This window comes from Anas acuta, chromosome 9 (genome assembly GCF_963932015.1).
Source record: "Anas acuta chromosome 9, bAnaAcu1.1, whole genome shotgun sequence".
NCBI lineage: Eukaryota > Metazoa > Chordata > Aves > Anseriformes > Anatidae > Anas > Anas acuta.
The window spans coordinates 3,431,571-3,456,164 of NC_088987.1; positions in this window are offsets into that span (position 1 = coordinate 3,431,571).

Sequence of the window (24,594 nt, forward strand, 5' to 3'; positions counted from 1 at the left end):
TGTGAATAAACTACTTTATTTTTTAAATAACTAAACCAGCAGTTTCATTTCCCACTGTTAATATTCCTGTCAGTCAGGTCAAGGATAATGAACCAAAATTCAAGGAAGGCTCACCCAAACCTTGACTTTTCTTATTAAAAATGTTCCCATTCATAAAACCTACATTTGCAAATGCAAAATCAACAGTTAAATGTTTGCCTTATCTATGTCTGTATCTCTCCAAGGAGAGAGAGATGATCTTTATCCAGTTTTCACTTATAATATTCTGCTGAAGTTTTGGAAGGAAAATAATGTCTTCTAAACTTTGTTACTTGTATTATTATTACTACCTGTGGCTAAATATATTATTTGCTGTTAATATAACCAGTGTTTTCATTCTGTAGTAAGAACTCTTTTCCATATATCTCTACATTCATGCTTTGATTAGTTTCTTTTCCCCAATTTTTGCAAGATATTTTTTTTTTCTTTCTAATGAAAAAAAAAAAAAAAAAGTAAAATAAAGCCATAAATGTACCCTATATGGGAACATGGCCTCTGGAATAAAAGAAAATGAAGAAAGTGCATATTATGGAAAGTACTGGAGTTATATGACCAGAAAAGGGCAATGTACTTTAGGTTACATATTTTAAGAAACTGCTTCCAGCAGACAAAATAACTGCTAAAAGCAGGTGTTTATTCCAAAAGCTGCAGCAATGTTTTTCTGTCATGTTGCATTAAATCACTCAGACTGCATCATGTTATGTTACACCACATCATGTTAGTACATACAGGGGAAAAGCCAAAGTGGAGTAACATGATGTGACAGACAGCATTTAGCAAAAATATTCACTTATTTGACTCAGATACTTGCTATCAGTTTGAATCAGGGAGCATGGTCCCAAATGAAGCTGACAGATGGAGGTGAACTCACCAAGGAACTCATCTGGTGTAAAGTTTCTTGTCGTCTACCTGGTGCTCGTCCTGCTGATGGGTCCTGCTATCCTCACCTCCTCTTTCACAGCATTTCCTTCCCTGCTCTAAGTAGTTTGACTGGCTGGTTGCTGTTTATTTTGACATAACTCATGACTTCCCCATGAGGGACTAATCATGTCCTGGTATACTTAACAAGCCCTGTTAAATGACAGTTGACGGAATTGCCGTAAATAGTAGTTTTTATATGAGTGAAATTTTGAACTACACAAAAAAGAGTGCCTGGGCACTGCGTATTTATGTATACTGAGGGACTATTTCAGGTAACAAGAAGCTTATTCCTGAAGGCACCTGTATTTTATAGTGTGGCAAAGTCTTTTTGACAGACTTAAAAATATTGAGACTCCTTTATTACTCTTGGAGGAACTATTTCATGGCAGTACTTCTAAAAAAGATTTAACAAAGAAGTGCATGTTCATGTAAGTAAATCAAATAATCGAGTATAACCCAGGCAGCTCTGGTGCAGGCCATGCCATACAAGGATTTTTATAAGCGTTGATCCTGACCTAGATGACGACTTCCAACCCACAGGGCACCTCTTGGACTGCTACAGGACCATGACGTGTTCTGGTACAATCTGTCCTAGCAGGAATTAGGATGAGAGAACCTCGTGCCAAGTATCAAAGAGGGCTTCAGCAGTGCTAGTGAAGGTAGCTCTATGGCATAATGCCAGACAGTTGAAGTGTGAAAAAATTTGCATGTGAACTTGAAGACTTTCCTTTTCCTAGAGGTGGAGCCAAGGAGATAGGCCAAGCTGCCAAGTGTTTTCTGCATCTCACCAATATGGACCTGCAGTGGTAAGTGCACAGATACAATTCAAAAGAAAAGAACAAGATACCAATGCTTTGCAGTATTCCAGAAAGAAAGGGATATTTGTCAAAATCTAAGCTTGTATCATAGCAGTAATGCACAGGATCCATGGCTTTGTGTTTTCCCCACCCTTTGCAGACAGAATTAATACCTCTAGCAATAGTGCTGGTGATTAGATGGTGCACCAAAGAAATATGTGTGCCCATCCGTAGCTGAAGAGTGCTTACCCCCTGCATGTTCACACAGCTATCAGCAGAGCCCAATAGAAGCTGAGAAAAAAAATGCAAAAGAAAAAGTAAAATGGAACAGTGACTGACAGTATGTTTATTCTGGTCTGTGACATCTTAGCTAGTACTGTTAGGATGTGTTGTATTTGAGGGATTCATTTGGTGTAGCTCACAGGAAATCTGGGAAGCAGGGCTGTTTTGCACAAGCCCCCAAACCATTTGGTACCTGCCCTGCGAATGCTGGCTGTGTGAGCAGCCGGTCCTGCTGTACTGTTTGCTGACGTTGTTCCCTCTCCTCAGGAAACCTCGGGAGCCATTCTGCCTTGGGCAGTCTCCTGAAGATGTGTGATGGTCTTGGACTGTGCATCAGTGACCAGCAGTTCGTGTTGCCTCAGACCCATGCTGCGCAGGGGCTGGTGCCTGCACCAGGAGCAGCACAGAGACACCGGGGGGAAAATGTCACACCCCTGGGCTCCCCAAAATGCAAGGAACAGGAGGCTTCTCCCAGCAGCACAGGAGAACTGAGATGAATGAAGCCTCATTCAAAGGGTAGGTAACTGTTCTGGGTAAAACAAAATAAAAGCTTGTACTGGGACATGAGATCTCAGGAGGTTACCTGAGCCTGGGTGTCCTCCATCCAGAACACAACCCTACAGAGCGTGCATTTGGGCTGTGCTCTACAGTGTTTGCACATTCCTTGTGTGCTCACCCTGGGTTTGATCCTTCACCAGTCATTTACTGATGTGCCATAACGTGGTGAAGCCACACCACCTATCCAGTGGCTTTTAAGAAAAGGTTTCTGCCTATCTGCATCTGTAGAAGCACGATATCTTGTGCTTGCTTTGAGAGCATCGTCCTGTGTGCAAAGGTGTTTTGTGAAAAGGCATACACACATGGAGCAAGTGTGCTGTTCTCTTCTTACCTGATGAAAAAAAATAAGAAAAGATTAAATAATTAATACTAGATATTGCTTAACAGTTGTTAAGAGGCTTACTTAATAATTTTTGAAGCTTTTTTTTTTTTTTTTTCTAAATTAGGAATAACACATAATTGAGCATGTCATTCTGAAGCAGCAAATAACACTTTGGAGAGAATTGAAGGAAACACGTTTCTTTGATTAAAATATTTTTCTCATTAACAGGATGTTCAAAATAAAGCAAAAATATTTGATGCACAGAGCCTGTGGCAGTATCGAGTTAACGCTGGCGTGCTCCCGCATTTTACCTCATGTTTACTAATCAATCAGAAAAGCCTCTTGCCAGCAAGAAAGGTCACATCTTCCATCACAAAACAGAAACTTTTTGACAACAAACAATTGGAATTTCACCATTCTGTTTAATGTGGATTCTAGCACAGAGAGTTATAGCCCCAGGCGGTGGGAAGGGTGGTGTGGGATTCGGTGAACATGTAGAGCTGTGCTCTCCTAATGTTCACTGCTCCATACTGCATGTATGGAGACTGCCTCACTAGCATCAGGTTCTTCAAGTCCCAGAATCATTTAGGTTCGAAAAGATCTCTAAGGTCAAGTCTGACTATCAACCTAGCCCGCCAAGTGGTCAAATTATTTGGAGGATTTGGAGGAGAGGCCAATCCAGGTGGTGCTTGGGTAGGTGCAGGTGTGCATTTCTGACTCAGATGCTAATGGTCTGGACTGTGACGCTGCAGAAAGAGCTGGTCTATGGACTATGAGAGCAACAGGCACCCAGAGAGTGTTGGGCAGTGCTTCTCCTTCAAGTACTCTTAGTTTTAGCTCAGGATAGAAACAAATCCTCTGGTCTGGAACATGACCTTCAAGTTTCTGTTCTTTTTTGTCCTTTAAAATTCTTTACTGACCTATATCTTGATAAAGTGCATTTTCTTAGCCATTGGGGAAAAAAAAAAAAAAAAAAAAAAAAAAAAGAGCTCTGTTTTCTTAGATAAAAGATACGGCCTGATTGTTTCACAAGCAAAACAATGCACATATTAAAAGCTCTTGAAAGAGCTGGGGTGGAATCAGAAAGGTGATTATGAAATGTCACTGATTCTGCCATTTTTCCTTCCCCTCCACTTGCTGCCCAGGCATCAGCCACCTCCAAGGAGTGTGCTGGGTGGTGACAATAGCAGGATGCAGTCCCACACCCAGCTGGGATTTACACCCTTGGTCTCCTGGAGAAATCATCGGTACGAAAAGATGCACATGTTGCCGGCAGCTATAGCACATATTGCATGGCATGACACACACATAAGTGAGATTAATATGAGTTCTGGGCATCATTAGCTCAATTAAAACTGTGATTTTTTAGTTCAGACCTACAGGCCATTGCAGAGAAGAGTAATCATAAGGCAGAAATGAGTTCCCTAGTTAAAAATTAATTCCCTAGACTAAAAATATAATCAAACGATGTCTACAGTATTTTATGAAGAGCTGAGAGGATAATAAAATTTAAAGCAGTGCAACATTTGCATTTTGTTCATTTCTATCCATATTTTTCCATAGACTGCCTTTCTCTGTGCTTGTTAATCATATGCACTGCTACAGCCCTGGCATTTTAAGATCACTCTTCACATCAAGATTGAAAGGAAACTAATTACAATCACATTTCAGGGTGGTTGTTTAAAGCTGGTACAGCACTGACTACAGCACAGGAGCCTTGACCTTTATTTGTAAGCATGGAAATAAGGTAAAGATGAAAGATTGCTTTTCCTCCAGCTCATATGCAGGGATCAGGAGGCCCTGTGGGGAAGCAGAGAGGTGGGAAGTCCCCATACAATTTCTCTCCTCGCCTCCTCTCCTGTGCTGGCAGCAGAGGCCAGTAGTGCTATGCAGAAGCTGTGCTCCACTGCAGCGAGAGGTGAAGGAAAGCACCACGTATTTTGCAGCTCCCTTGGGCTGCCGAAGGAACAAGCAGTGAATTAGCAGACCTCCTCAAACGCCCCTCTTGTTCGAACCCCAGTCCTACTCGTTTTAATCTATCAGTCAATGACAAATCCTTCCCTGGGCCTGGGCACAGGCACAAGACCATCAGCTCGGTGCTGCATGCCGTGCTCATGCGATTATTAAGGTACCAATGTACATGGGCTACCTGTGAGCAAGAGATGTAGATGGTACTGTTATCTTTTGTGCTGCTCACATTATAGCTTAGTAGCAATAATAGGATCTACGAGGATGCGTCGGGGAAGAATAAGGACCCCTAACCTGAGGAAATACAGGTAATTCTAGTGTTGTCTCTAATTTCATTAAAAGCGATTGCATTTAGAGCATGCTGAATGGCAAATGTACCCAATAGGTTTAACCTTTTTGTCTCTTCACACTTTCAAAACTTTTATTTTAATGTATTTATATTATACTCAAAATAAACGAAGAGTTAGCTCCAAAAACAGATTCAAGCCTAGGACCTGCTGACGTGGTGCTTGCTCTAAATGCTCTTCTCAGTATCATTATTCAGTGACTGAAGGCTTGCTGTGGTATGCAATGACCCCCAACTGATCTCTTGGGCCTCCCCAGGTTATCACAGCTCTGCACTGAAATGTGATCATTGAGGATAGACCAGAACTGAGCTGAAGTGATGCCACATGTCAGCCCCCTGCTCTGTGGGCGCTGATCATACTCACATCTTGTATGAGGTGCTGCCCTCACCCTGCACAATCACTTCATTTGCCAGTCTCCAGTGGCTGGCAGGAATCACTGTGGGAGCCCCAAGGTTCAGTGGGTTTGATGGTAACATCTGCCAGGTCATTAGCGTCTGCTGTTTGGAAAAGCTCTGGTTGGGGTTTTCAGCAATGAAAAGAGAGAAACCCATTTCATACCAGCCCACTACCTCACATCCTCCACCAGGCACAGGGTGGCTGATGACCGTGCTGGCCCAGTCTGTACTGGGGATGAAGACCTGGGCAATGGCACTGCTGGGGACGTGGCTGCAGTTTCAGCCAAGATGAGAAGATGGTTTCATAGCTCTTCTGTGGTGTGTTCTGCGCCGGTCGGCATTCTCTAAGCAGAAATTTAATCATGCAAATATTTACAGAAATTGGATCAAAAAAATAAAGACTAGTGAAAGCTGCTGCAGTGAACTTCTAATTACAAATCCACAAAGTGTTTATGAATAAATTTATCTATTATTTGTCTAGCTCTAGCACTGCGTATACTTTGCCTTGTACCATTACAGGCTGAAGGAAACAATATGCGGCATGAAAATGAAAACAATTTGACTTAATTATTTACACCATTACCACCCTTTTGAATTAGGCCCTCTATTTCTTTGGTATTTTGTAAAACTTAACTGGTAATTATGCTTGTTTAATTCATTTTATTTATCTACTACTACAATAAGATCAAAACAAAACAAAACAAAATAAAAAAAACCCTACCAGAATGCAAAGTGCCAGCTACGTTCCCAAACTGTAAACGATGCTTTTAAGCTATTATAACAAAAATGTAGTATTTTCTACCATTTCATTTAAAGTGTTTCTGGATATGCTCCAACACTATTTAAGTATAAACAGGAAAAGCCTTGGAGGACAAGTAATCATACTTAAATGACACAAAGTTCATTAAAATAATGTTCCAAAGACATGACAAAATTAGACATTGCAAGACAGTTTTCTTCTTTGAAGTGTTTCACCAGATGGTGAAGAGTGCTGAAATAGTAGATCTGAGAGAGAAGGAAAAACATTTCAACAGCTTTCTCATGCTAGCACCGCGTGGCGTGCACAGCTCTCAGCTGAGCTTGTCTGAAGTACATCTCATACTTTGGCCTAATCAAACAATGGGGCTGGATATAATGTCGAGGTGTTGGAGTGAAGCTTGTGCTGAATCACAGTCTGGGAAACCCCTTCTTTGTTCTATTAATGCTGTCAAGCAGATTTATTCAGAGATGAGAACAAATAAGTATGTTAGCATAAGTCATTGTCGTAATTCGTGAAACTCTTAATGAGATATTTTCAGAGCTCATAAAGAGGAAGAACTATGTCATTAAATTGCTGCACAATAATTCCATTTTGATACAGAAAAGAGTTTTTTGTTTGTTTGTTTATTTACATCAAAAATGACACCCTACCTCAGTGGTGATGCATCAGTGAGCTAGTAGTATTTAAGTACAAGGGTCTAACAGCTGTCTTAGATGTCAATGTTTGCTCTTGTAAATGAAAAGATGTTTGTATAGGTAAAATGACCATGAGATGACTTTGCACCTTTTTCACTATAAAGGTTCTCATCTGAAGAACTTCAAAGAACATTAAAGATCTACAAAGTTCTATAGGGTTTGTAAGTCTTCTTATGTCATTAGCTTTTAGCTTGCTTTATCAATAGAAATATCAATACAATTTCTAATTACTTAAAGAAAAAATAAACCGTTTAATTTTTTTGGCTTAAATATTTGTATCCTTTTATCTTGGCTAGGGGTTTCTACTTTGAGGAAAGTTGGTGATCTAACTGAACACACACACTTCCATCCATCCATGACCTCCTGAACCTTTAATCTCTGATAATATATATTTTGGGAAATCCATAAATGTACAAGATGAAGTATCTGGAAGTCCTGGAATCATCAGTGGTTTCTTCTGGCCCATTACCAACCTGGCTCTTCCTAGCTCCTAATGAAAGTCCTGTCATGTCCTAGGAAATACCGTAACACTACCTGAGCTGCAAAGCTACAGTGGGCACAAGGCTTATCTTCTGGAGGAGAGGATTTCTCATCAGCTAAATATGACTGGCTGGGTTAAACAATTGGCAAAAGGGTCTAAATGTATTTCCAAGTTCCCCACCTTCCAGAAATGTTGGGTTTCTCAACCGCTTCCTAGCCAACACGTGTGGCAAATCCAAATCCACAGGAAAACTCATCTTTTTTAGATAAATGAGCCTGAAATGGAAGGTGACTTCATTCCCATTTGGCAGTCATTCTAGTTCCATGCTGTGCAAGGAAACAGCCTCTTATTCGCTACAGCACAAGTGTCTTTGCATTGAGTAATCATAAAGTCCTAATAACAGTCTGTCAGCACATTTCCATTATATAGAGCTAGCCTCAAAAAATAAAGTAAAATCCCACACTTTCAGTATATCCCCTTTCAACAAGTGCTCAGAAGAGGGGCTTGCAAACTGGAAATCGTGAATATAACTTTAGCAATCGAGTTTACTAGTTCACATACAGCTTATGTGCTTAAGTAAAAAGCTTGTGCATGGATAATTTTCAATAGCTTGTGCTAAATGAACTGAAGACTCTAAGCCTCTTCCTTGGGGACAGATGACCATTAGATATGCAAATACTGTAGGTGACATTAACTGTCATCCCTGTCATCATTGTAAGGTAGTTGCACTGGCACAGGATCGAAAGTGACCCAAAATCTTAAAAATGGACGGTGTCTCCAAATGGCTGTGAACTTGCCCTGATCCTCAATGTTATTTCCAAGCCAAATAATCTGTGAGATCTGGGTCTCAGGGACAGTCTGTGCCTCAGTTTCCCATCTGTAAAAATAGGATATTTATAAAACTTTATTAGTTTTTGCCCTAAAACGGATTGTTTTCTTTTTAGAAGGGCTCTTTGAGGAAGACCAGATCTTTCTGAAATAATTTCCAAAGAAAACTAAATGATAGTTGGTAGCCTCTGTCTTCAGCCAGGCAAAGGATTTGTTCTTTGAACTTAATTATATTGTCAGGACTGTGTCATGGAGGCCGTGATGAAGATACTTGCTTTGTTTTCAAGGAAGTCTCTCTGTGTTTGCATTCACTTTGCCAGAAGCTGCTGCTGTCAGCACTGCAGCGCCAATATGGAGTTCTTAAAACTTGGCAAAGCTCCCGTTGTACATTTATTTTATATTCTACCTAAGTTCTAGGCAAAATATCATTTCTTGCACTTAAATACTAATGGTTTTGAGGGAGAATAAAAGCCTAGATTGAGCAGCAGACATATCAAAATCAAATCTTCTTTTAATGTGTTATGCTGCTAAGAGAAGAGCTTTGTCTCCACCAGCCGGCAGAGGTTGCTCTGATGTTAACGCTTAATCATGGAACTTATTTTCAGTGATAAAGCACATGAAGGAAATCAAACCCAAATATTTAAATGATTAAATGATCTGTGAGCCAGAATTGTGAGAGATGTGTTATGTGTGAGTAGCCTGGAAAGCAGCAGTCTCTAGTCCAAGGCCTGAGGACAACCTGCTGCCCAGGGGGCTTCTGATGCCGAATCGCGTCTGCAGCAGCCAAACAGGCTCCAGGGGCAGCCAAGCGTTGCCAGCACATCCCTTGGCCAGCACAGCTCCCATGTGATGGTGGAGACTGGGATTCCTCCTCCAGCATATAAATTCTGTCATGCTGGCCCTTAAAAATCCGGGGGGGTGTTCAATGAGGAGTCCTGTTGATTTTAATTGGATACTTGAATTAAAAATAAGAGAAATAGATTCTTTGCACTTATTTACCAAACAGGGTATTTTTTTTTCTTTCCCAGTTATTAATTTCCTTAAATGTAAAGTGACATCTCTAAAATGAAAACAGTTTATTGCTTGCCAGGAGCAAAGCCTGCCTAATTTAAGAAATCCAGAATTAAAGCTTTTGAAGCATATCAGGGAATGTTTATACAACAATTATCTTTGCAAACGTTAGCTCTGCTCACCACAGCCTCTTCAGGCCACCACCATTAAAGCCTGTAACCTCATTGCCAATCTTCCCCACCCCAAAATATGTCAGCAGTTGCATAAAATCAGGTCATCCTTTGATTTCAACTTGCCTATCTCCACCCAAGCATTCAAAACCATCCCAACCTATCTGGAATGTATTTAGTGATGAAAAACAAAACAAAACAAAACAAAACAAAACAAAACAAACAAACAAACAAACAAACACTTAGTGTTTAAAATTAAGTAGTAGCATCATTATTAATAGCTGATAGCAGACAAAGGAGTGCAGTGACCTCTCCAACAGAGCATTTAAATCTTTGCACAACACGCTCTGCTTGTGCTAGGCTGGTTTCACAAACAACAGCTGTGTAGTTCGTTAACATATGAATCCCCTTGAGGTAATTTGGAGGAGCCAAATGTGCTAAACTAAACACCTCATTAAAACAGCACTTTAAAAAACAACACACACAAAAAAAAAATCCCACCCAAACCCCAAACTAATTCTACATCCCACTTTTGCTTGTGAGACGCTTGGTGGAGAATATTCTATTATACTGAACTCATTCATCTGGGTTGTTGGAAATAGGGGGTTTTAAAATCAGTAATATGGGTTTTTCTTTGCTAAGATGCACTTGAGACTAAAGTGTCTTTGAAGAGTATCCTGGCACAAAGAAGCAATTAACCGAGGACAATAATGTTTTCTTTTCCTCCCAGTTGCTAAGCTGAAGGCGGGGAGCACAAGGCTGTGCTGGCAGTTGTGCCATGCAGACCTCTCAGGCCCCTGTGGGCCTGAGGCATGAAGAACCTCAGCCAAAGGCCTCTAGTGGCCCCCAGGATCTCTGCAGAGGGCTTTGGATGGGGCCAAGGAAGAAGTGCACACAAGTGTCCCTGGGGCCACCACATCCCCCAGGAGAGCTATGCAGATATTTTCAGGAAACTCGCCTCTAACAAACGCTACCACCAGAGGAATCGGTTGGGAGTCCAGCCAAGTGTGCAGGAAGTGTACAGTGTGAAGGCACTGACAGAAGTTTTTCCTCCCCTTGGTCTCACATGCTACAGGGTGCTCAAATGCCACCTTAGTCCCATCTTGGCACCAAGAGCAACTTTTTACTATCATTTTTTATCTTTACTCTTCCCCAGTGCTGCTGAAAAACAATATAAACTGTGCAACATTGAGGTACATATGCATACTCCATAGTTTTTATTTTTTTAAATGTTTTATTCTAGAAGCTTAGGTAAGGAACCTGATTTTAGGGAGGAGGAAAAAAAAATCCCACACCCACAAGCTTATTTTTGTCCATTTTAAAGCATAGCTTTGTAACCTGTTGGAATTTCCTCAAGGTTTTGTAAACATTCTTCTGAATTCCCCCCAGGTATTAGTATGTCATCCAAAAACCAGAAAATACTATTTATTCTCTGCAGGACTCAATCCGTTCTTCTTTGAAATCCTGCAGGTAACTGGCTCCCCCCCAGGGTAATCTTTCATACTTCAATAGGCACGTATGTATGTGTGAATTCAGTCAGAATTGGTATTATTATTATTATTTTTTAACATTCTTATTTCTGTGTTGCTGCCAGGCTTTGGACAAGTGCAGTTTGGAAAACTCTATTCCCTCTGCCAGTTTTATAAGAGAATCCAATGGCTTGGGGATTTTTTGTGGGTACACTGAGTGCAGCTCACACACGAACTTCCATACGTAAAATCATACCCACTCTTCCAGTCCCCGCTATTGCTTTTCCATGGTTTATTTTCCCATGTTCAGTACAGTTATTAAATGTTCTGAGCACTTTTTCTTCAGCATAGCTTTTGGGTTGCTAAATTTGACTTTAACTCTTTCTTTTCCATTGGTGTTGCTTTCTAACCTAGCTACAAGTTTTGTCTAATTTTTAGACTTTAGCAGCTCACATCTGAGGGTACCAACAGCCTCCTCTATATGTCCTACAGTAAATGCAGGCTGTGCTCCTTCCCTTAGCAGGCTTGGTATACAGTTTCTAAAAGAAACTGTGTGATAAGCTTTGAGGTAGTCCAAGCTGTGTCATTAGCATCTTCACTTCTTCCCAGCCTCTGGGCATGGTGCAATCAAGCCCATTGATTTTTAAATGCTGGTACATTTTGTGGGTTTAAATTGAGCTCAACAGCTTCTCTAGTGGCAGTTCCTTCACCCACCCAACATCTTCTCTCTCAGTTTGGGGAATTACATGCAAACAACAAATTGATTTCTGAGAATCTTTTTCATAGAATTACCATAACAACAAGCACAGTCATTTAAAGTGTGCCAAAAATTCAGAGTTTCCAGTGGGTTTCTGAGATGTGACTTAAATTGTTCTATTCACGAATTTGTGGTAGGCACATAATGTTTTGCAGCAGCTTTATAGGGACTTAAGAATCCATCTCACTGCCTTGTAGAAAGCCTGAGCATTGCAACTACAATATAAATAATTAAACTGTAAGTTTATTGATAAGCAAAAATTCCTTTACATATTTGTATTTTCTACAGCATTTGCATAATATACTATTCAAGAACAAGAGGGTTTCAAAATATTTCTCTGTTTTCATTTAACTGGAAAGTCTGTGATATACAGCTATTTTATCTAAGAATGCTTTTTAAAATCTTTCTTTCATTGCTATTTTTCTGATGAACAAGAATATAAAAAATAAAAATAAAAAATTCACAGAAAACAGAGAGAGAAGACAGTAGAAATCTTTGTGAAGAAGCAGCTCCAAAGTCCACTTTATTTACTGGAAAGCTATCATCTTGGATCCTAAGAAAGCCCAGAGATTCAACTGAGCCCATCATACTTAGATCATAACCGAACTGAAAACAAGAGATTCAGATTATGTGCTTCCTGAGAAGTGTCCAACCTAAGAGAAGTGGATAAACATGAGAGAGAACACATTTTTTTTGTAATTGCACTTGAAGAGCTTCTGCTCCTGTACTTAACTGTGATTCTCTCTTTGTGGCACAGGGAGCAGATAGACACAGAACTATGTATGCACTCACATGTCACACCAAAGTTAACCATCAGCTGTAAGTAAAAGTCTTTTGAGCTCTCTGGGGAGAGCTCAAATTACTTTTGTATTGCTCAAAAGATATAGAGACATTTTTTTTTCCTCTTGTGTGTTTTGAAAGGATCTCATCTTTGTCCTAGCACCTAGACAGTTATTTACAGACACTCTCCCACTGATTTTAAAAACACACAGGATAATTATTAGGTAATAACTATCAATTAATAAATGTATTTTTAAAATAACTAACCTTTTACCTCACAGGGCCAAATTTGATTACAGGAATTCTTCCACCTTAAGAAGATTAAAAATATCTTTTTTTTTTTTTTTTTTTTTTTTGTATTTATTAGAACCAGTTGTATTGTTCGTAAAGTCCTATTTTATATTTCTTTATATCTCTGAAAAAAAAAGGGCTAAAATATTTTTAATTAAATGAGAAACATGTAAATTCAGACCATAAGACAAGCAGGATATGTACACGTAAAATTAAAAAATAAATAAAGAGACGATTAAATACTTACAAATTGTTCAATGATGAATTAAATAAAGGTTCAAATACAAGCTTTCCTTGCCCTCCCTGCTCAAGATTTACACCACTAATCAGCCAATTTCCAAATCCTTAATATACTAAAGCATTTGCCTTTAAGGCAGCAATAATTTAAGACTGCTATCAAAATGAATGTTTTTCCATTAGGCAGAATAATTATGTCATATATTCTAACAGTGGCTTTGGACTTAAATTTTTTTGGTGAAGGAAACTGTCAGTCAGTTACAATTTGATCAGGAATCTTGATCAGAAAGCATTCCACATAGGGCAAGTAGATAAAACGTGACTTCTCTGTGTCTCACATTAATTCAAGACCATTCATGAAAATTAATATTGACATGACAGGTCACATTTGGTTCTACAGATCTGGTGCATTTTGAGGAAGATATTTGAATATTTATTTATGTTTGATAAACCCTGCATCAGTACCTGTGCAAATTTAGTCTTCAAATCTGTACATCAGAACTAACTCATACATTTTACTGTGAATTTTCAGGGGGCTATGGGACTATAATTGTGAACACAGTAAATCTTTACAGTCCATGATTACTTGGTTGTTGATTTTGAAGTCTTTGGCATACATGAGATGCTTTACTGTCCCTGATGCTTATAGAACAAACACTGAGCATTTCTGCTTAGGATGTGCTTCAACATTCACCCCAAGACAAGAACTTAGCACAAGTGGAAGGGATCAATTTATTGCCTGGCTGGTGTTATGGAGCATTTGAAAAGATAAGATTTGCCTCATTTAACCGAAACTTGCACTTAGCTAACATAAAGCCCCACCTCATGCAATTAGGTACAGCCATGCAGGGAGCCTGAATGTCAGATCACTCCCACAGTCTCCATCTTTGCATGGTATTATCTTGAAAAAATAATTTGACCTTCTTGTGATTTAATATCTATTTATCTTTTCTTTGTTTGTGTGGGACACCATCCCAGGCAAACCCAGGCTGTCTCTGCAGCCTCTCACTAAACCACTTTAAAATACTTAGGCATTAATATGCATATCCACATCTCTCTTGGAGAGTGAGCCTTGACCCTTTGAGACTGGACAGCTGGGCTTGTTCTCCCACATTTATAAACCATCTCATGGGATTTTTTCAGTCATTACTAGGTAGTCTTGTGTCTTATCAGAGGATGTGACTCACCTTCCAGTGATCCTTTGCCACTGCTTTGGGTACCAGCTATGTTGTTGGCATGAGAGATCTGGATTGCTCACATACCAAAGGAAGAATCCCAGGTGTGAGGGAGAGCTGAGACAAAGGTTCAGAAAAGAAATGGAGCCACTGACATTTGTACAGATCTCTGTGCACAAGATGGCCAATTAGCTAATAACTGTCTCGCCTTCCCGTCAGAATGTGGTAAAAGCAATCACAGTAAAGTGCTCATTGACAGCCGACCCAATGAATGCAGCTGACCCACTGATAAACAGTGCACTCTCAAATGTCAGGGTCATAAAACATGGTTTACCTCGCCTGAAAGCCCTAATGGCTGTTAGAGCTGTAAAGCCTCATTCAGAGATGGCAAATCCCTCACTTTTTTTCTATCACAGTTCTGTTCTTCTGGTCTTCAGTTTGCAGCCTGAACAGCTCCAAACAGTGCATGCCCACAGACCATGACCTGCAGCTGTGACTGCAGTCCTACTGTGGCTTTGCTATAGCTGCTTCACGTAGGAATACCATGGAAGATGGATCTAGCCATCATCACAGCTGTTATTGCCCATATAGGCTTGATTAAAGCTAATAACACTGTGCCTACATCTGGTGAAAATGATATAATTTGCTGGGTAACATCAGTCATACTGCTGCACAGGCACACTTGTCCTTACTTGTGCAATGAACTCATGCATTGTGCAGTGCCTTGCAATGTACGGCTGTACTAGACGGAATAATCAATGAACAAAAATTATACGTAAAGAACACTTTGATTTTCTCCATCGGGTTATCAGATCATTTTCAGAAAAGCAAACCTATGATGTGGCATACCCATCTAGCTATATTCCATTTGCTCTGTTGCTGTGAAAGCGCTATTAAATATAGAGCCTGAAATTCCATTATGAATAGGGATCCCAGTTATCTGTTTGAAGGCAAACTGTGGGAAAACACCACTAGAGGTCACTCAAAATTAATTGTTACCTAATTAACACAACTTGACCCTAAATTTTAAGATATTCAACCCCTTTGGTGTTTAAAGCATTTTCAACTTTGACTATTCAGCTAACCGTGACGAAACTCAGAAGAGCTGGAGACAGAAAATATTTTCAGTTCTCCCCTCTTCTGACTCCTTGCAAGGTTCCTAAATCAGCTTTGCACTTGCCTCTGGCAGTGGCAAATTGTTCGTTCCTCAGCAATGAGCTTAGTGATGCTTGCAGTGATGAACCTCTAAAAGTGTTGGATTTAGAGACATTCAGCCCGAACTGTGTTATCTTAAATATCTGGTCACCCATTTTGAAAATTGGACCAAAATGAATCGCACAAGTGAGGGAATATATAAGAAAAAGAAGTCTTTAATGTTTCCAGGATAGTAATTCTTTTTTGTTTTGTAAATTTGTAACCACTGCTGCAGAGAAGAAAAAGTACATCTTTTTATAACAATTGTTTGACTAACTAAAAGAAGTGAAAAGCAAAGTTTAAGCTTGATTAATGGGTATGTGTTGAAATATCTCTGCATGTATTTAATTAAAAGCAGATGTTCTATTTGCAGGGCTTTTTCCATAATCTGTGGTAATGATGATAGCAATTTATTTGCCAAACACAACAGGAAAAGGAATATCTAATTATTATGTTCTATAAGATTAAGGCCACCAACTGCTGGTATACATGCATACATCACCTGAAATATGTAATCAAGCACTCAGGGAACCGAGTCCTCCCATTGCTTAGTAGATAATTCATGGTCATTCACAGACCAGAGTGAGGAGTCATTCACTTCAAATGCGGCTCAGTGTAGGAAAATTCTTGCGTAGCGAAGCTCCCATGAATGATGCTCTACCAGAAATGACATGCTCTTATTTCATTTCTCATTTCAGGTTACTGACGGTGCTCTTCTCATCCCCGCCCCTTGCACTCAATTTAATTGACAAAGGGGGGATTAGCTAGTCAGCTTATCAATATGTATGAACATGACAACCGTAAAGAATATGGCATTTTCTTGAAAAATCATTTAATAGCCTCACAAGAGCAGCCAGAAAGGGTATGCAGCATGTGTGCAGCTGAGGAAAAAAACAACTTCAAAGCACTGTAATGTTAGTAAGAAATTTATCAGAGGCTCCGGTATCCTAATTGCTTCATCAAGGTGATAAATAAATAAATAGATCATCAGCATCTGAAGAGTTATACGGCTTCTTTCTCCACTTTCATGAGAGATTAATCTTGCAGGGGTAGAAAGACAGTTAGCCACAAAAGAGCATACTCATAGTCTCAACTAATGGAATTTGGATATAGTTATATATATATACATTTAAAACGTGAGCCATCCTCTAAATTTCTGCACAGGAAGTTGGTGAATTAAAATAAAATAATTCTGCATTTATTCTCTCCTTTAAAATCTGTAACTACTGAATAATAAGACATACTGTTTCAAAGTGTTCAGTTTTCCCAGGCTTCCTTCATCTGTACATACCGTCCTAGGAACAAAAACGTTCTGGTTGCTCTCTGAGGCAGCACTTAGTTGGATGTGGACCATTTCATGGCATCCACAAAGATTTAAGCTATATTTAAAATAATCAAGAAATCTTCAAACAAGGCATATTGTTCATACCTTCCCCTTTCTAAAAGGGGATGGATAAAGAAGAATAAGTCTTGTTCGACAAAAAAAAAAAAGAAAGAAAGAAAAAAAAAGAAAAAAAAAAAAGAAAAAAAATCTTATTAGAGCCTCTCCTTCAGAAAAACTCTGCTACTAGAACTCTTACTCTAGAATGAGAAAAAGTGTTACTGAGTATAATTACCTATTCCCCAACATGCTCAGCAATGCTTACCGAATTGTCAGCATGCAACAAAACATATTTTATAAGTCAAGGGTCAAAATAATGAGCTCCCAAAGTTTTAAGGGTGACGTGGAGAAATGGAGGAAGGGGCTTGCATTTATTTCAAAAAAAAAAATGGCTCTAATTTAGGGTAAAAAGCCTACATCAAAGGAAAAACAGAGTTAATACAAGAGACCAATAGTTGAAGAGTCTTACTAGAGAAAATAAAAATCAGGTGGGCTCAGCCAGGGAAATTTCCATTCATTTGCAAGGAAAATTACAGCTTTTGATATGCAAATAGTTATAGAACTGCAAAAGTCTTGAAGATCAGCTACCTAAAGCTAGAAGTTGCCACAGCTGTTTTGCCAAAGAGCAATTTTTGATAATTATATATCCCTTGTTCCCTGATCAGTCTATACTTCTACTCATTGTTACACTAGTAACTATTGTGAAATATTCTCAGTTGGGACAAATTATTTCCTATATCCTTTACTGTCCAAGAAAAAAAAAAAAAAAAAAAAAAAAAAAGGGTGACCTAGCAGTAAAGAAAAGTTCCTAGCAACATTTCTACCCAGCTTAATCAGCTGCCGCAATTTTCAAGGGCTTCTTCTTCCCCCTACAAACTTGCCTTTCATTCTGTATTCTTCATCATCAAAAAGCTGATTTCCAATTTATGACATCTTCTAAATCCCAACCACATGAGCCTCCTTCTCTCAATCCCCTGTACAGACTTAACCCAATAATTAGAAAGTAGGGGGAAAAATAAACAAACAAAAAATCTATTTTCTTGTAGAAAAATGTGCACAGAAGTTTTTTACCAGATATATGCATTGGATAATGCAGTCTTTAGTGACACAATTTTTCATCAATCTTTTATTTTAAAAGCATTGAATGCTAAAGAATAAATACAGACTTTCTACAAAGGGCTAAAATCTTCACAGAGGTGTAAAATTACTACACATACTGAGGGGTTTAGGTGTTCTGATTTTTGCAATAATCCAGTAAATGATCAAGTTTTGCTTCAAAATTACTATTGATAGCTAGAGGATATAAAACAATTCTGATGTATTAGCAAAATTATAAAGCAGAAGTCACAGAAGGCATTATAATTGAATGTATGGAGATAATGAACATGTGAACTCATTAGGCATAAGTCTTTTATTTTAAAATAATACATAAACTGGTAGAGCAATTCTCTAAAACATACAAAAATAGGCACAATTCATTTAAAATGGATCTGTTGATCCAGTCTAAAATCATAGATTGAACATGATAGCAAATATATGTGATACTAAAAATATTCTATGTTACTGAATTTATACTCTTTTCACAAACTCTGCTATGGTAATTTCTGTTGCTTATATCTTGATTTTCTTGGGGAACATTGTAACCAGAACTGCTCTGAGCTTATTATATTTTTGTGTTCTTCCTGGAGAAGAGGTTCAAATGTACAAAGGAATTCTGTCTTTTAAAGAATTGCTTTTGACAGAAATCTATTAAATGAACCAATTAACAGAGCATGTTTCCTAGCTAAGCTGAAATATGATATAAGAAGACAGCTAGAAGTAACACAGCTGTAGGAAATCAGTGTAGCAAAACTCAATATCAAAATGCAAAACCTTAAAAAAAGGTCTCTCAGATAGCTGTTTGGACCTATTCAGCCTTGCCCTCGTGTACTGTGAAGCACTGAGAGGTGTGTGCCTGAGTGGCCTGGCCAAGATCACTTGTGTGTGGTAGAGGGCAAGGAATATTGCTGACATCCTCACTTACCTTCTGGGTTGTTTTCAGTGAAGACAACAAACTAATTCTGGATGTGTTTTTTTTAACCCTTTAGAAACTGATGCTGGCCAGTATATTTTGTCTCATAATTTTATGGTTCCATTTCTGTTCTTTATATCAGTTTGGTCTCCATCTTCTGTAGCAATTAAAATCCTTTAACCTTTAACCTTTAACCAGAAAGGGATTGTTCTGAGAGGGTGCACTGTGATCACTACTTTTTCTAGTGTCACTCCAAGAGGAATACAGGATTTTAGGCCAAGTTGTTCATGCTGGTTGCAGTGGAGAGGTCCTGGAAGTGCCTGGTTTTTGCCTCCAGATTTCTTTTACCAGCACACATGGTAAATCCTGGAACTTCTGCTCTTTGGAAGCTGTCCCAGACAGTGCACACAATGAAGACTGGGAGTCACACACTGGAATCAAAACCTTACAGTTAGCGACAATCAGTAGAATACGGTAAGAAAAGAGGTGCTTGGCTAATAGTATCTGGTAATGTGAAGCTCACTACAGATTAGAAGGCCTAAATGTGTCCAGAAAAGAAGCCATAAAATTGGATTATATTGGTGTGAGACATGAAGGATTAGTGAAGAGGCAGCCTGACAGTGATGCTTTGTTAGTTAGATACATTCAAAGATCTTGACCAAGAACTGTGTGTTTGTAAATAAAAGGAGTAATTTAGAGCTAAGTCATTAAGAATGGCTTTGGGCATTTCTCAGTGCATAGATGTTTCTTCAATATCTGTGAACATATTAGCAGGTATTCGCTAGGTGTTGTGTAAGGGTTACAGGTGGTACTACAAAGTAGGTAACCTGTAAAAATCATACCACAGGCCAAAACCTCCCCAGATCTGGGCAAGAGAGCCGGGTGTGTGCAAGGCATGCAGGTCTCCTGACCTGCCTGATGCTGGTGCTCAGGCAGCTCACAGGGAGGCAGGGCCCTGGATCAAGAGACTGATCCAGAACTGTGGAGCCTAAGGAAATACATCCCATAATTTGTTATCTCTGAATTAGAGTTTTTGTAGTCATTAAGATGATAATATGCATCACCTGCAGGTGTGCCGTAAAGACCCTCTTTTTCTTTTTCACATTCTTTGTAACATATCTTCCTTCATCTTTTGCACAATTCTTTCCCCAGACCTGGAAGTCTGAATGGGAACGGCAATTTGCTCCTTTCCCGGCTAATTGGATCTACAGCATAGAAATTTCACAAGAGAAAAATGATGAGCTGGCTGCTCCACATCTGCTCTGTTTATCTTCTTTTTTTTTTTTTTGCATTTATTCTGTCTAGTCTGCTCTGTTAAACTGCCACTCATCTCCTGGGGACACTTTCTCTACTTGACAGCTAGTAGGACCATCTGACTTCCAGTCATCTCCATTGTATGCTTTCAGGTCCTGGGGCTGAGACACACCATCTGGAAGCTGGACCTGTGGACGAGGTGGCTGCTCAATAAGTGCTGTGCAGTTATGGACCTCTTCATTATCATCGTGGCAGCTGTTTCTGACCTTGGAGAGGTTCACAGCTAGTGAAGAAGTGTTGCCCTCCTTTTGCTGACCTATTTCCTCTCCTTGCTCTGGAGGAGCTGATGGCTCAATTGCCTCTGTCTCACTTTAATCAATTCCGTTTATTTAAGGATCTTAAGTCACCTCATATGAAAACCTCGGTGATGGAGGTATCACATGGCTTTCCTTATTAGCCTTCATGTCAGATTTTGGCACTTCTTCCTGTACTGGTGAGTATGGGCTCCTACAACTCCCAGAATGCAGAAGCTTTATAAGAAAAATACTGGACATAATAATTTCCTTTTACTTTCAGTGATTCTGAAAATAGGCCAGAACTGACAATTCTGAGGCAGAGAGATTTGAAGCTCCTAAATTTTTTGCCTTTTTTTTTTTTTTTTTTTTTTTTTTTAGTTATCTTATACTGAAGCAGTGGATGCTACTTTTGTTGCAGGAAACATTATGAGAACATTATAAGGGTTAGGAACTTAGCTAGGCCTGAGAACAATTAGAAGCCCTGCTCTTTTGTACTGCTCTATCATACCGTATTTCTTTCTCATTTTTATTTGTCTCATTAAAATACTAACTTATATAATTGCCTCATTCCTATAAATTTGCAAGGCAATAAATGGAATTAGAAAGCTTTTGCTCACATGCCTCAGAAACACTTAAATTATATAAAAATATACGCACATCAGACATGCCTCTCATGCACCTAAAGTGATATGTAGCCACATCCAATTCATGCACTGTAAGCTGCTAAAGCTCCAAAATGTAGTAAAAATGCAGAGCACAAAGGAAAAACAAAGCAGCCTCTTTAGAAAGCTGTGCATATCATTGGTGAGGGCTGGTTTGCATTAGCGTCTTTCAGTTCTTTGACTGATTTGTTTCTTAGGTGTAACAGCTGCCTACAGGTTGTACCTACATAAGCGAATCCAATGTGACACGAAGCCAGAACATTGCAGTAGGTTGCTTCTTGTACTAATAAATATTCAAGTATACAACCTAAGTACTTCTTCTTCAGCATCAGATCCTTCTCTTGCAACTGGCAAAAAACAACTTGCAAATTTCTTTCCAAAAAAAGAAAATAAAAAAGGATGTTGATAAGCTTGTGCTAATGAGTCATATCTTTTAATATTCCTTTGTTTCTTATTAAAATTCCAGAAACTTGTCATGTTTTTTTTTTTCTTGTCCTTGCATTTATAGGTCAACAATGAGGGAGTGGAAAAAAAAAAAAAAAAAAAAAGGGCCATAGGCCACAATTCAAGATTCTTTTCTTGACAAAGCCCAAGTCTGCCAGCCTTTCCGGGATGGATTGTCTTTCTCCTCTCTTCCCCCATTTGGTGTCAAGAAAGACTTACCCAGCTCAGACCCCAGTGATGCCCACTAGCAAAATGTCCTAGATCCAAACGTCAATGCCAAGATATTTTATAAGCTTTCCTTATCCAATCAGTTCAGTGACTCTGGAACAAGCAAACACAGCTTTACCAGAAACCCTGAAAATAATATTTGTATAGTTCACACGACAAACAGGCATGGGCAGAATGCATTTAGAAAACCAGACAATGTTAATTGCTTCCGGAAGTGTCTAGAGATTACTTTACCTGAAAATATTTGATTTTTTTGATGAAACCTCATATATTGTGGCACACAGACAGCAAGGCAAACATTTCATTCATTTCCTCTCTGGATTTTGAAATTAATCACAAAGGGAAGTAAAATTCAGCCAGTATCCAAAAAAAAACCACAACTACATATGATTTCAGGAGTTCATTTTAAAACTCCCTACCCAGCTGTGTTGGCTTATCTGTGTGGACATCCTTCACATTCAGTAAAGTCAGAAATTTGGGATTTCTTTCACCTACATGTAGAATCTCAAATGCTTAGCTCTATTGGGGAATTTCTTGTTCATAAATTAGCAATTCAGGGAAAAAAAAAAAAAAAAAAAAAAAAAAGGAAGGAAGGAAAGGAGGAAAGGGAGGTGTAATGGGGAAGAAGTGGCTCCATATTTTCTTCTAGAAACATTCTCCATCCTCATTTCCAGAGTGAGATTCGTCTTTGGATTCTGTGGATATTTTATCTGAGTTAGGATGAAGTATGGGGTGTAAAAGTCATTGTATCACTTGCTGTAAATATTCTTTTCTTCCTGTCAAGAAGCTCTTCAATCAGAAAAAAAAAAAAATCCTAAAGACATTTCTTGAGTTGCAAGGTCTTTACTGATAAGAAAGAAGAATAAAATAAAGCAATGATTTTCGTGCCACAGGCCTTTATCCATCTTTATTTAATACACCAGAAAATTTCCACTGCTTCAGTTGGAACAAGAGTTGCGTTAGGCCTCACTATGGGTTTTAATTTCCTTTTTCTGGAATACCCATTTATTTTTATCAACTGGTAGAAGAAAATTAACAAATGAAAATATATGTTCCCATTTCTGAACTCCAGTGTGGAGTTAGCTTGGGGAAGGCTTTAAAACAGATGCTATCAAGAATCTGTGGAAAACAAACAAACAAACAAACAAGCATTTAAAATTCATAGTTCCTGTGTTTATGAAAGATGAGTCCATTCTATTTCATTATAAACTAGAAGGGATTTTTTTCACTGTAATCCCACAAGTAAACAGGAAACAAGAAGATGCAACAGCGATCCAGAATAACTGCTTGGGAGCTGTGATTTTATGTAGTATAATTAATGCTGCAGACATAAAGTAGACAAGGAAATACAAGTAAGAAAAATGCAGGAAATGTATTCTACAGAAATATACCTGCATTTTAACAGAACTCATATTTGACTTTCTAAATATTTTCTCAGCTTTCCCACAAGGCTTACTTAGCTAATTAGTTTACCCTGAGAATTTCCCTCAGATTTTAGGTGGGAACTATCTACACATCTAAAATCTTGTGAATACTACTTTTCTTCTACATCACATTGCACATGGGGATACTTGGGGATGTATATGTATATTTCCACACATAGGTGGGGAAAGGCAGAAATAACACCAAACTTCAGCCTTGAGCAGTGCAGAAGTCTAGTGTTGTCTTCCATAATGCATACAGAGTACGTCCCAGCACTTCAGAAATGGAAGTTTATAAGTAAATACGAGATTGGATTGAATTTGGTCAATCCATGAAGTCGGGTTACTTTACAGAAGGACTGTCATTTTGGAGGGTGATTTACGAGCTTTGAATATATTGCCCTCAATGTTTTCAAATGCATGCCTCTGTCCGTGCTGTCTGAGATCCCTCCCAGCTGTTTCAAAAGGGCAGCTATTATCATCTGCAGGCAAGATTGTTTTGCACCACAGCAAATATTATAAGGACCCCTGTGTAATAATTTATAGCATGTGTGGATCTTAGAATTGTAGCTGATTTTTCAAAGTAGGCCGCAATATATTCTGGGCGTCACACATTTTTTTCATCATTACTCATGTTTCTCCATCTCAGCAAATCAAAATAAATACAAAAGGGCTCCTAGTATGTTAGTAGTGAGCACTGTATCTGACATGTTCTGAATGTAGGTTTAGAAGACAAAAAAGGCAAAATAATTGTTGTGCTACAAAACACGAACTCACAGTCAATAGTCCATGAAGAAGTAATTTATGTAGACATATCGACATTGCAAATTTTCAATGTCCTCTTTAAAAAGACACTTTTCTGAATTGCCTTCATTTGTGAATGACAGAGGTCTCTGATTCCCAAGAAAATGCAAAAGGACCTTGAAATAAAATGATGCCATAATGGCTTGCAGTGATACACTCCTCCCAAGTTTTCAGGACAATTATATGCTTATTACTTTGGAAGAGTTAGAAAACAAGCAAGCTGCAGCTTTTAATGAAGCTTTCATAGCAGTGAGAAGAACTATGAAAAAAGCATTTAAAGCAGCTCATCTCCTTCTCTATTCAGGCTCTCTTTCATTTCCAGAGGCAGTTGCGATGAGAAATTGGATGCTATCCAGTTTGGATTTATAAGGAAGCAGAAAAGGAGATAATGGCGGAAGTATGTGCTTTTTTCCCCAATGTAAATTCAGATCATCTTTAACATTTGATCAGATTTTGAGGAACATGAGACAAAAAAGCAGCAGATATTTCCAATCATACACTTTAAGAATTCTAAAGAGCTTTGCAGAGTCTCCCTGCATCCAGAGTTGCTGCAGACGTTCCTTTTATTATTTTCCTTTTATTATTTTTGGGGAAGATAGAGAACATAACCATCTAC